This window comes from Pungitius pungitius, chromosome 18, assembly GCF_949316345.1.
Source record: "Pungitius pungitius chromosome 18, fPunPun2.1, whole genome shotgun sequence".
NCBI classification, from domain to species: Eukaryota; Metazoa; Chordata; class Actinopteri; order Perciformes; family Gasterosteidae; genus Pungitius; species Pungitius pungitius.
The window spans coordinates 7,876,208-7,887,157 of NC_084917.1; positions in this window are offsets into that span (position 1 = coordinate 7,876,208).

The following is a 10,950-nucleotide window of genomic DNA, read 5'->3' on the forward strand; positions in this document are numbered from 1 at the left end:
GAGAGAAATCTATTGAAAATAGTTATATAAAAATGGTGAATATGATGTTTTGATGATGAAAAAGATGATTGATGATGATTAAGGTCACGGAAGATCAGTATGAGAGGAAAAACTGAATCAAGACATCAAGACTGTAGAAAAACACGAAAACAAAGAAGGAAATCTTGAAAGTTCAATCTTCCTTGCATTATCTAAATGGACATTGTTTAACAGCCAATCAGTATGATGTGTAAATATACTGTAAGGTAAACTCTTTGTTCAAACAAATGAAAATAAAAGGTTGAGTTGGGATACTGTAAATGAGAGAAAGAGAGAGGGAGAGAAAGAGAAGGAGGAAAACTCCCCTCCTCCTCTTGCCCCGTCTTTTAGTTCAGAGGGTGATGAGCAAACAACTAAGCAAAGGGCTTCAGGCTGGACTTGACGGGATGTCCACTTCAACAAAAGACAAAACAACTAAAAAAGAAGTATAAAACTATGAATAAAACAACTTATGCAAATTTCCATGTTGTAGTAAATGTGTTTTTGGGTGGTGTCAATGGTGCTTTAACTGTGTTAACGGGATGGAACTGTTGATCTTACTTATTTTGCTGCATCAAATGATTTAAAACCTGGACGAGGACATACTGTCCAAAGTCCTGGCTCCAAAGCCTCAGTGTACAAATAATAAAAAGTGTTTGTTCTCGCTATTCAATGAAGCTGCTCGGACGAGAACAATTCAGACATAAAGTATGCAATTAAATTACCTCTGAATGAAATCGGCCTATGTGTGATGAGGTGACGGATTCCCCTCTAATTAGTGTATAAACCCGAGCTGACCTGACGTGTCCGCTAATGTGTCGATCCCCAAACAAAAGTTTTGGTTTTGCATTCATTAATCTTTGACCCCTGTGTGGTGTTCGGGTCTGTGGGACATTTCTTATCGAAACAAAAATTATACAACTCATTTTTTTTAACTCAGCCTTATTGGCCGTGGCTTATTTTCTACAGAGAACATATTTCAGAGCATATTTCCATCAACTGCACCCCTCCCCTCCCTTACACATTTGTATTACATACAAGGTTATTGGGGCAAATAGGTGTGAAAATTGTAGGTCCTGTGTACCTTCAGTCATACAGGTATGTACTGGGAAACCGGATGGAGGACGCCCTGATATACATCAGGACATGGCTGAAGGACTCAGTGGACACAACATCACGTGCGACACACATTTGACATGGTACAAGCTGGGACAGGAGCTCCTGAAGAGGAAGCTGACAGTGCGAGAACCATGAGGAAAAATAAGGGCTGAGCTCCCCATAATTTACCACATTTGCTGTTTACATTCCTTCTTATTGGAATGAAGTAAACATCTGTTGAGTATTTTAACAAAAGATTGCTTGATTGTTTTGAATTACGTAATAACGCCAAAATACAACGGGTCTAACAGACCCACAACACCGGTTGAGTAACAAAAAAACACCATTCAAGTGTTAAAGAGTTAAATATCCCACTTATAATACAAATTAGATTTCACTTAATACAATTTTCATAGTTTAGGAAAACCTTAACCAATGCATAAAAAAATTCAATTACACAAACTTGTAACAGATGTTCTAACCCAACAGGTCACTCATTTATCTCTTTGTCATGAGGTGTGAATATCATTTTCATCTTTAGACACTATTTTAGCGTTGATGATGCTTTCAGTCGGTCAGACTATGGGGACCTCACACAAGACATTACATGCATTTACATTGATTTTATATTTACTGTACATCACCGAGTGAAAAGCATCGATGAATCATGAGGGCGTTCATTGAAGCACTGATTTGAGCAACAGTGGGAATGTTTCAAAGACCATGAATAAAAACCCCTATTGAGAAAGGAGATGAAATCATGTCTTGTGACTGTCATGTGGAAGCACTCTGTGCTAGCAGTCAAAAACAAGAGCTGGGTAAAAAAAATCAGAGGAGGTATAGGACTGTTACTCATTTACTTATTGCAGTGAATCATGAAGGACGTGACAGTGTGAAGGGATAATCAAGTTTTCCCACAACTGTTAAGTAGTTGATATTGGAGAAATTGAAGTCTGATATTAGCATGACAAAAAAATAAATGGCTACAAGAAAAGGGAACCAAATACAAAAAAGCATTCCCTGGAAGACGACATGAGATCATGCCCATTTACCGTAGTATAATTAACAGTTAAAGTAAGAGTTGTACTCATAATGGGGGCAATTCTTTCTTCTTCTTTGCTTCCAAAAATATATCAGTGAGAGAAAACTCAAAACATATGTATTTTCTGGTTCAGGAATGATCCACTCTGATATTTACAGTTTAATGTAATGTTAAACAGCAAGACATCTGTTTGAGAAAGTGAGGAAAGTAATTCAGTCAATCAATTGTTTAAAGAGAATGAACAGACGTGATGGGGTGTTGGCTGAAACAGGGATCCGAGACATAGGACTTCCTGTCATTCTGCATGATGAAATGTGTCCTGACATGGGACCCAGGTGTTGATTGTGACAAGTTCCTTTTACAATTCACAAACACATCTATGGGCCGGTGTATTTTATTTGATATCTATCTTCATCCAAATTCACTAACAGCATATTTTCTGATAGGTTTCCATGTTTGTTTTAACTTTTAAAATTTGAAAAAGTCCATAAATGTAAGACTTAAGCAAAGGCCATGACAAGTTCAGATTTATCATATGATATCTAATAAGGAAAATAAGAGGCATTTCTAAAAATGTACTTCACAGATAAAACAACAGGCCGAAATAGAAATTCTTGGCCCCATTATGACAGTTTCTGAAACAATAAATACATATAATCCCTGGCATGTTCCATGGCCCTTACTATTTCTAGACCTCTTGAATCATTCAGACGTTTCTGTGAATAAAAGAGGGAAAAGAGCTAGGCCCTTAGCCACTAGCCTCTCTTGACCCCTCGCTTATTTCCCTCTCCACTCCCCTCTACAAAATCTCTCCCATACTGGTTCTCCTCACCACATCTCCACTAAGTGCATCAGCGGGTTTTATCTCCTCCCATCACATTACTCCTTCCCGCTGACTCCCTCCCGCTGTCTCCTCGGTGACCTCAACATTAATACTTGCCCTCTTACCCCCGTGGGCCTTCCACCTGGTCTTCTAAGCTTGCCTATCAGCGCCCCCCCCCCCTCCTATCAGCTCCTGAGTTGTAAACCACCTGGTTGAATTAAACGGTCAAGCCTCCAGGCTGCCAGGTCAAATCTCACTCAAATCTGGCTTTCTCTTTCTCTCTCTCTCTCTCTCTGGTGGAAAACCTGCCGTGTGCCATGTTCCGATCTCCTGCTTCTGACCTACTGAAGCATATCTCAAAGCTCTCCTCATGTGTCTCATGTGGCACCAATTGCTCTTTTCTCTCGATAGAATGAGTGATGACAGCATCCTGTGGTCACACTATCCTCCTAAAAGGAAGCCCTTAGCCCTTCTATTGTGCCATCCGTGTATGCGAATGAACTCTGCAGAAGGAGTAGCACGTGAGCCCTCCACACCCCTCTTATAACCTATTTTTCTCTGGATGATCCATATTGAACCCTGTCATCTCACGGTGTAAAGAGTAGCCCTTGTAAGGTACCAGCTGTTGCATCTAAGAGCAGCAAAAGCAGCACTCTCCGGTGCAGCTGGATGTAATAAAAACATGGGGATACCTTACCCGGCCTTCGGAATTGATCATCTCCACGTGCTTTTGGGCCAACATTCCTACCCTGACGCAAGCATATAAATGTGACTGACATTAAACAGCAGAGGTTGAACATGAAAGCACATGGTCTGCAAATGTAGCCAGAATCATACTAACAGTGACATGGGTGCAATGGGCTCGGTCACACCAGGCCTAACGGATATTAGATTGAATTCAGCTGTATCCTCATGATCCGGGTTCAACATTATCCAATTTTTGAAAACACAAACTTGTGGCAATTCACTTAATGTTGCAATGCCATATACCAGACCAACGCATCTGGAGTCCTGTGGCTTTGGTAGCAACTTATAGTATAACACATAAGACTGCTGACAATTAAGACACAAGGAAAATGGTAAACTGATGAAAACACTACTGCACCGTTATACCGTCTCCCCAAAACTAACTAGTGTCCCCCGCAGTGACAAACATTTTTGGGACCAGGTGGACCTTTCCCAACTGGTCCACGCAACCGCTTTAGTATTGAATGTGTGCAACGTGTCGTCCAGGCTCCACACTGAATGGATTCACCATGCGGTCTGTGGTGTCCCCAGGGGTCCCTGTGTGGGCCCATTTGGAAGTAAAAAGCATTCAATATACTTTCTGTTCCATGTTTCTTGTCTGGAGCGTCCCGGTCGAATGCTTAGAGGGCTAAAACTGTAATGTTATATATATATATATTGTTGCAAATGCACCATGTTAACAATAATAAAAGACCTTCATCTCAAAAACCCCTTTAAATGAAGTTATAGGAAATGAAACGTCGGCCCATCGGGGCTTTAGGACAGCGGGCCGTGTAGTTGTCAGCTAGTTCAGTGATGCTTTGCTTTGCTGTTTTCTAACCTTTGGAGGTGGTTTTACACATAAAAAGCACTCAAATTACATTTAAAAGCCGTCTCTTGGTGAACCGTGTCCCTTCACCCTGACATTGCTGCTTAATGTAGTCAGATCACATTTTGTTGTAAAGGCTCTAAAACATTCTTTTTTTTTAAATTTTAACTTCAATACTTACCCTGCTCTTCAGCGGTGGATATAATGACATACTTTGAAGCTAATCTGTAGCAATTACTGTAACCTCTAACACCTTTTAGTTGAATATTGGCTAAATTGGGCCTTATTAGAGTAGAAATATACTGAATTGCTCCACCAGTCGTGCTTCCTATTATGCACAAAGCCACTCTGTGTTTATTGACAGAATGTGGGGCTTTGTGCATCTGTTAGTTAACTGGTGTGTCAATTTTCCATGAGCATGACTGTGATATGGTCAGCCTAGTAAATCTAACTGACATATGGAATGTGTGCATAAAATCACTTCCCATTATTATTATTTATTCCCTTTTGTCTAAATGTCTTACTTTAAGACTCTCCTCATCCTTTTTCTGTACTGTTAACTTAAACATTTAGTGACTCAATGCTTCACTCCAACCAGCTGCCATTTTAATAGATATCTATCTATAAAAAAAGACACTCAGTAGTAGTCACAGTAACACTGGTTCCTACTGAAGACGTCTCTTTTTTAAACTCCTGGTCACTATAGCAGTTAGTAAATTCCAGAGGTGTGGACTCGAGTCATGTGACTTGGACTCGAGTCAGACTCGAGTCATTAATTTGATGACTTGAGACTCGACTCGACAAAACGTACAAAGACTTGCAACTCGACTTGGACTTGAATACCGATGACTCGTGACTTGACTTGGACTCGAGCCTTTTGACTCGAGAAGACTTGCTACTTCCCATGAAAACTGGGGGAAAACATTTTCACACCACCGCGCCGCTCTGTTTATCTGCATCTGTCAAAAAAATGTGCGCCACCTGTATGCAGAGAGCGCGCGCTGCCTGAACAACATCCAATCACTGCAGTCCATTTGACCTTATCAACGAGACAGCTCGTTCATGGTTACAAAAATCGGGATTTTTGAACCCGGATTCAGACTCCGATGGAAATCCTCGCCAACATTATGTCAACGTCCGTTTTAAAGTAGTGTAATGAGCTGAGTTAAAGTTATTAGTTAATCAGTTATGCAGATGTTGCATGTGTTCACGTTATGCTGTTACCAGCTGTAGTTACGCGAGACAACCCGAGTTTTGGGGGGCCGTGTATGCGGAAGTGTTCGTTCGGCGTGGTGACGGCCAACAGTGACCGAAGTTGAGTTGTTTTATATAAATAAATGCAGCGGAGTTGCAAGCCAGTCATCGCCTCCTTATTTACGCTGCAGCATTGGGGTGAGCGTTACAGTACTATAACACAGTCACAGTCGATCCACCATTACCCTTCCCTTCGTAGTCTAGGTCTGTGAGGCAGCGCACCATCACCCAGGGTTCCCCGTCCCCACTATAATGAAATGACTCGAAAAGACTCGAACCTAAAATGGTACGACTTGTGACTTGACTTGAGACTTGTTGGCTGTGACTTGTGACTCGACTTGGGACTTGCTTCGTCTTTGACTCGACTTGACTCGGGACTCGAGGGCAATGACTTGAGACTTGCTTGTGACTTGCCTAACAGTGACTTGATCCCACCTCTGGTAAATTCTACTAAAACATGATGCTAATTTCCAAAAATAGAGAATAACATGCTTTAAAGTTATGGTAGCTATGGTAACTATGTATTACTGTCTTTCTACAGAGGGGAGATTTTTTCTTGTTTCGGTCCCACAACAGGCAGCAATGTTGTTGGAACTGTAAAACTCTGTTTGGATCCTTTCTTGTCAACTCTTTCTCAGAATGGTAGATTTTCATACTCCCTCCTGCCCAGAGTGACCAGAATAAAAGTCCTCTGTCCCGGTGAATACAATATCTAAGATTAGTATTTTTTATAAATAACTAACCCTTATATAGTAAATCATAATTCTCCTTAACTTTAGGAATGCAGTCGCAGTTATTTTCTAATTTAGCTTCTATTTATCTCCATTTCCTTGGGGATCCTCTATTTCATGATGCCGATGATTAATTTCCAGCCTCGTTGTCGTATCTTCCATTACTTCAGAAGGATATAATTTAGGAGAAGAAATCCACCTTTAATTATTAGGCTTACTGCCTTCCAAATTCTAGGCAATACGCCCTCCTGCCCAACTTTAGCACAAAAGGGTCATAATTGAAATATCGTCTTCTAATAATAACAACAAAAGATTTCTTCTCAAAACCTTGCTTGCTTTCTGATTCTAATCACTTTCTTTCTGCTTTCCACTTATTCACAAACTTGAATTGCAGAGCTAAAAAAAGACACCTCTTTTACTTTCGTACGTGGTACGTGGTTCATATATGCCCCAAATCCTGCCTCCAAAGTATTTGCATTGACTGAATGGTTTACAGAAATGAAGACAAACCACCAACGAACAAAAGGCGTTGGTATGTGTACAAACTGGATAATGGGGAAGTGAACAGAAGGTCTGGTGACCGCCCCGTCCAATGAGACACTGTGGTACTTTCATGAGGGGACAGTAATTAGGGCAGGGGATATCCTACAAGACGACACCCAAAAGGAGTTCAACGGGAGAGTGAATTCACAATAAAAAAAACACCTCAACCTTGATGAATAGCATTAATCAACAACAAAACAAAAAAAACAGGGGACTAGGAGTTTTAAATCCTCTAGAAAGACTAGAGACTTCACACGTCAGCGGGCACAAAGCCAAACTGTCACGCCGGAATGACAGTGAGATGAGTCTCACAAGACCTCACACAATGTCTATCTGACGTTTGTTTGTGTTCATCTGCTTCTTTGTCGGTTCAATTGAATTCTTTCTGCTCGGGGTGATGAGGGTTCGGTTGAACTTTTCACTTGGCAGTCAAAAATCTGATGTTTGTGTGCATGTGTCACATGCGTTGTCACGTGTCACATGTGTTGTCACATGTCTGGATGTGGTCCAGATTGAGCAGTAATCAAACATCTCTAATGCAACAAATGTTCCAGCGGTGCGTGTTTATTTTTGCTGTCCCTTGATAGGGCAACATAGGTTTTACATGTTAAAATCCTCCGATTTCCCACAACTCCCTATGGAACCTACGGTCAAAGTTTTTCAAAATAACACAATCCAGTCAGTTTAAATTCTAATTTTCAGTAATAAAATGATCAAATTAATTTACAACATTAATCCCAAAATTTTTGTTATTGTACTATTGTTATCCATTATTACATTTTCATTTTAGGTAATTAAGAAGGCACTACAATAGCCACAGGGTCACTGCGAGGTAATTAGGTCTCTTGTACAACACAGGTATTATTCACAGCAATCATTCTGACATGTCACAGCAGGAAATGCACATGTACAACTAATAACATTGGCTCCTTTTCATCTTGTTAAGTACAGACATTTTGCACGCTCACTAAACGTCAAGGTTTAGTGGGAAACCACCTTCAAGCAGCCGTTGACATTATTGAATCCCCCCCCCTCCGTGCTTTTACAGCTATTAAAAACTCAACACATAAATAAATGTATATGTAAATATACTTAAATGATCGGTTCCCTCATACGAGTGAGCTCTCTGATACACCCAAGTGGTTGCAATAGGACTCATGCAGCCAGAAGGCAGCTGGAGCCATTTCCAGGTGACATTGGGTGAAGGCAGGTTGCCTCCCGGTGAGGGCACATAGAGACAGACAGCCATTCATGCTCACATTCACAATAACAGGCTTTTATAAAAAAAATACTTAATTTTGTAATTTATTGCTACAAAATTCTGATTCTAAACAGCTTGTCTTAAAATGTGGGTTTATGACTCAATAAATCTTCCTAGGAGGCAGATATTGGTGTGGGAGGAGATTGAATTTGCTTTGTTTGGTTGTTTAAAAGCTTCTCAGAACATAACGTACGGTTCACAGTAAAATGGTTGACAGACTGAATGAGAGTTCTCTCTCCTGACAGGTTGCACAATGATAGGGCAAAGAGCAGCTAGTTTCTATTTAATCCCATCAGGTCCTGGAAGAAGGTAATTTTGAGAGACGGAAAGCTTTTCATCAACTGTTAGCATTAGCATTCTCCAAGCTAAGGTGCTATCCTGTGTCGCCATGTTTCCTGGCTGTTTCCTCACCGTTGATGTAAATTTTCCACTTGTTTCTACTCTAAAAATTGGATTTTCCAACACGCTAAGACGCATAAGCGCCTCATTGTGCTTGTGCTGTGAATGCATACAACAGGAAAAAATCATTTTCATGGCAAAAGAGGCAGGAAATGGACTGCCCACACCCATGGATTTACACTAATTCATGAAATGAGTAAAGAGGATATTAACTGGGCATTACTCAGTGGTTACGGCGTACTTATCTGAAGTAGTTACTTAAAGAATTTTTCTGATATAAAATCTGAAAATACATAAACATAAAGTTTCTGCCTCTGTGATCTACTTTGTGCTGCAACAGCCTTTTTGGTTTATTCTCCCCACCATTAGAGTCATGCACCATTTCAGCAGTCTTGCACTACTTTGCCACCTTGTGGCCAACATATATGTTAAGGAGTACACACTTTAACTTATTTCACATGTTTTGCACTGATAACTCGCATTAACCCCTGCACAATGGGAAGGAATCGCTTCATTGTGGTTTTGTGCCTCAGGGGTCCATGTGCAGGGTCCATGTGCATGTTCGAGCTGATCACCGTGCAGGGTCCATGTGCATGTTCGAGCTGATCACCGGACCCTGTGTGACATTGACACGATTACCCTTGATTTCCTGGATGTGCAACAGTATTCCTCTTGAAATAATACATTTAAGATGTTAAAACTCTACATATGTTTTCACTTGAATTGATAAATATTGTCTACTTGGAAAGTGAGGCCTAGTTTCCTAATGCACACACCTTTTGAATCAACAACACATTACTGTATTTTCAATACATTTTCTTTACTTAATATCCTTTACTTAATATCACGCCAAAAATCATAATAATAATAATTTGCAAAAAGATACTGTATCTGCCTGAAAGTAAACAAAGCGAATACTTCAGTACACCATTGAAAATCGGTATCATTTCACCATCACCTGAATTAGATCCGTTTAGTGGTCCTCTAGAGACACCCAGTGGATGCTTAAATCTTATTTCAACGTTCTTATATTGATTTATTGTTTTGTATTCTAGACGGTGTTTTACATTTGTTTTGTCTCTTCTGTAACGTCCTTAAAACATTAGCCTTTAATACAATACAAGTACACTATATTATTTTTGAGGATAAAGGAGTGTTCACTGGAGTGAAGCCGATGAGTGCATTTGTAATGAGTTACTGTAAAAGAGACAGTGATTTTCTTTGCAGCACCAGTCTCATCTTTTTCCGTTCTAATTGCCACGCTTGACTTCAAGGTGTAACCTTTATTATTGTTCGGTCTGAAACGGCGCGCCCAGTGATGGATGGTGCAGCAATATTGTTGTCCGGGTGGAAATCGGGGGAAATTAGGGAGAAAGGTCGGTCCGGGAGATTTTCGGGAGGGTCTTTGAAATCCGGGAGTCTCCCGGAAAAATCGGGAGGGTTGGCATGTCTGACCTTGTCGTCTTACTACTGGAGTTCCTCAGGGTTCCTTCCTGTGTCCCCTCCTCTTCTCTCTCTACACCAACTCTCTTGGCTCTATCATTCGATTGCATGGTTTCTCCTACCACAGCTACGCTAATGACACCCAACAAATTCTCTGAAATGTCTGACTGACATCTCTCAGTGTATGTCCACTCACCATCTGAAAATCAACCCTGACAAGACTGAACTTCAGCCTTCACATCCTCTAAACTAAAGACACACCTCTTCAGACTATACCTTGACTAAAAAGACTAACAAATTATAGCACTTAAATTGTACTTGTAATGGCTCTTATCTATAGCAAGTTGTAAAATTGAATGAGATTACACTTTCTTGTTTCTTGTTCTTTTAAGTTTGTACCCTTATAGTTGAAATGCACTCATTGTAAATTGCTTTGGATAATTTAGCGTTGGCTAAATGACATGTAATGAAATAATGATGAAGTCAGTAAATACACCTATTCCTTTGCTTGTGGTGATTCCTTGTGGTTAATCATTAACAGCATTTTTCTATCTGCTGAAAGGTTATACATTATGACACATGAATTTACACAAACACTGTAAGCCACCTGCAAACGTTTGTTTTCAGATCCTAATTCACCTTCAATAAAACCCAATATCTGGCCATTATTCGTTAGATGAACGTGCCGCCTCCCTCCCATCGTTCTCATAACTCAAACACACCTCCCCCAGAAGGTACATAAGTGTCTGTGCAGGTGCTTCAGTCAAAGAGGAGACACTCCAG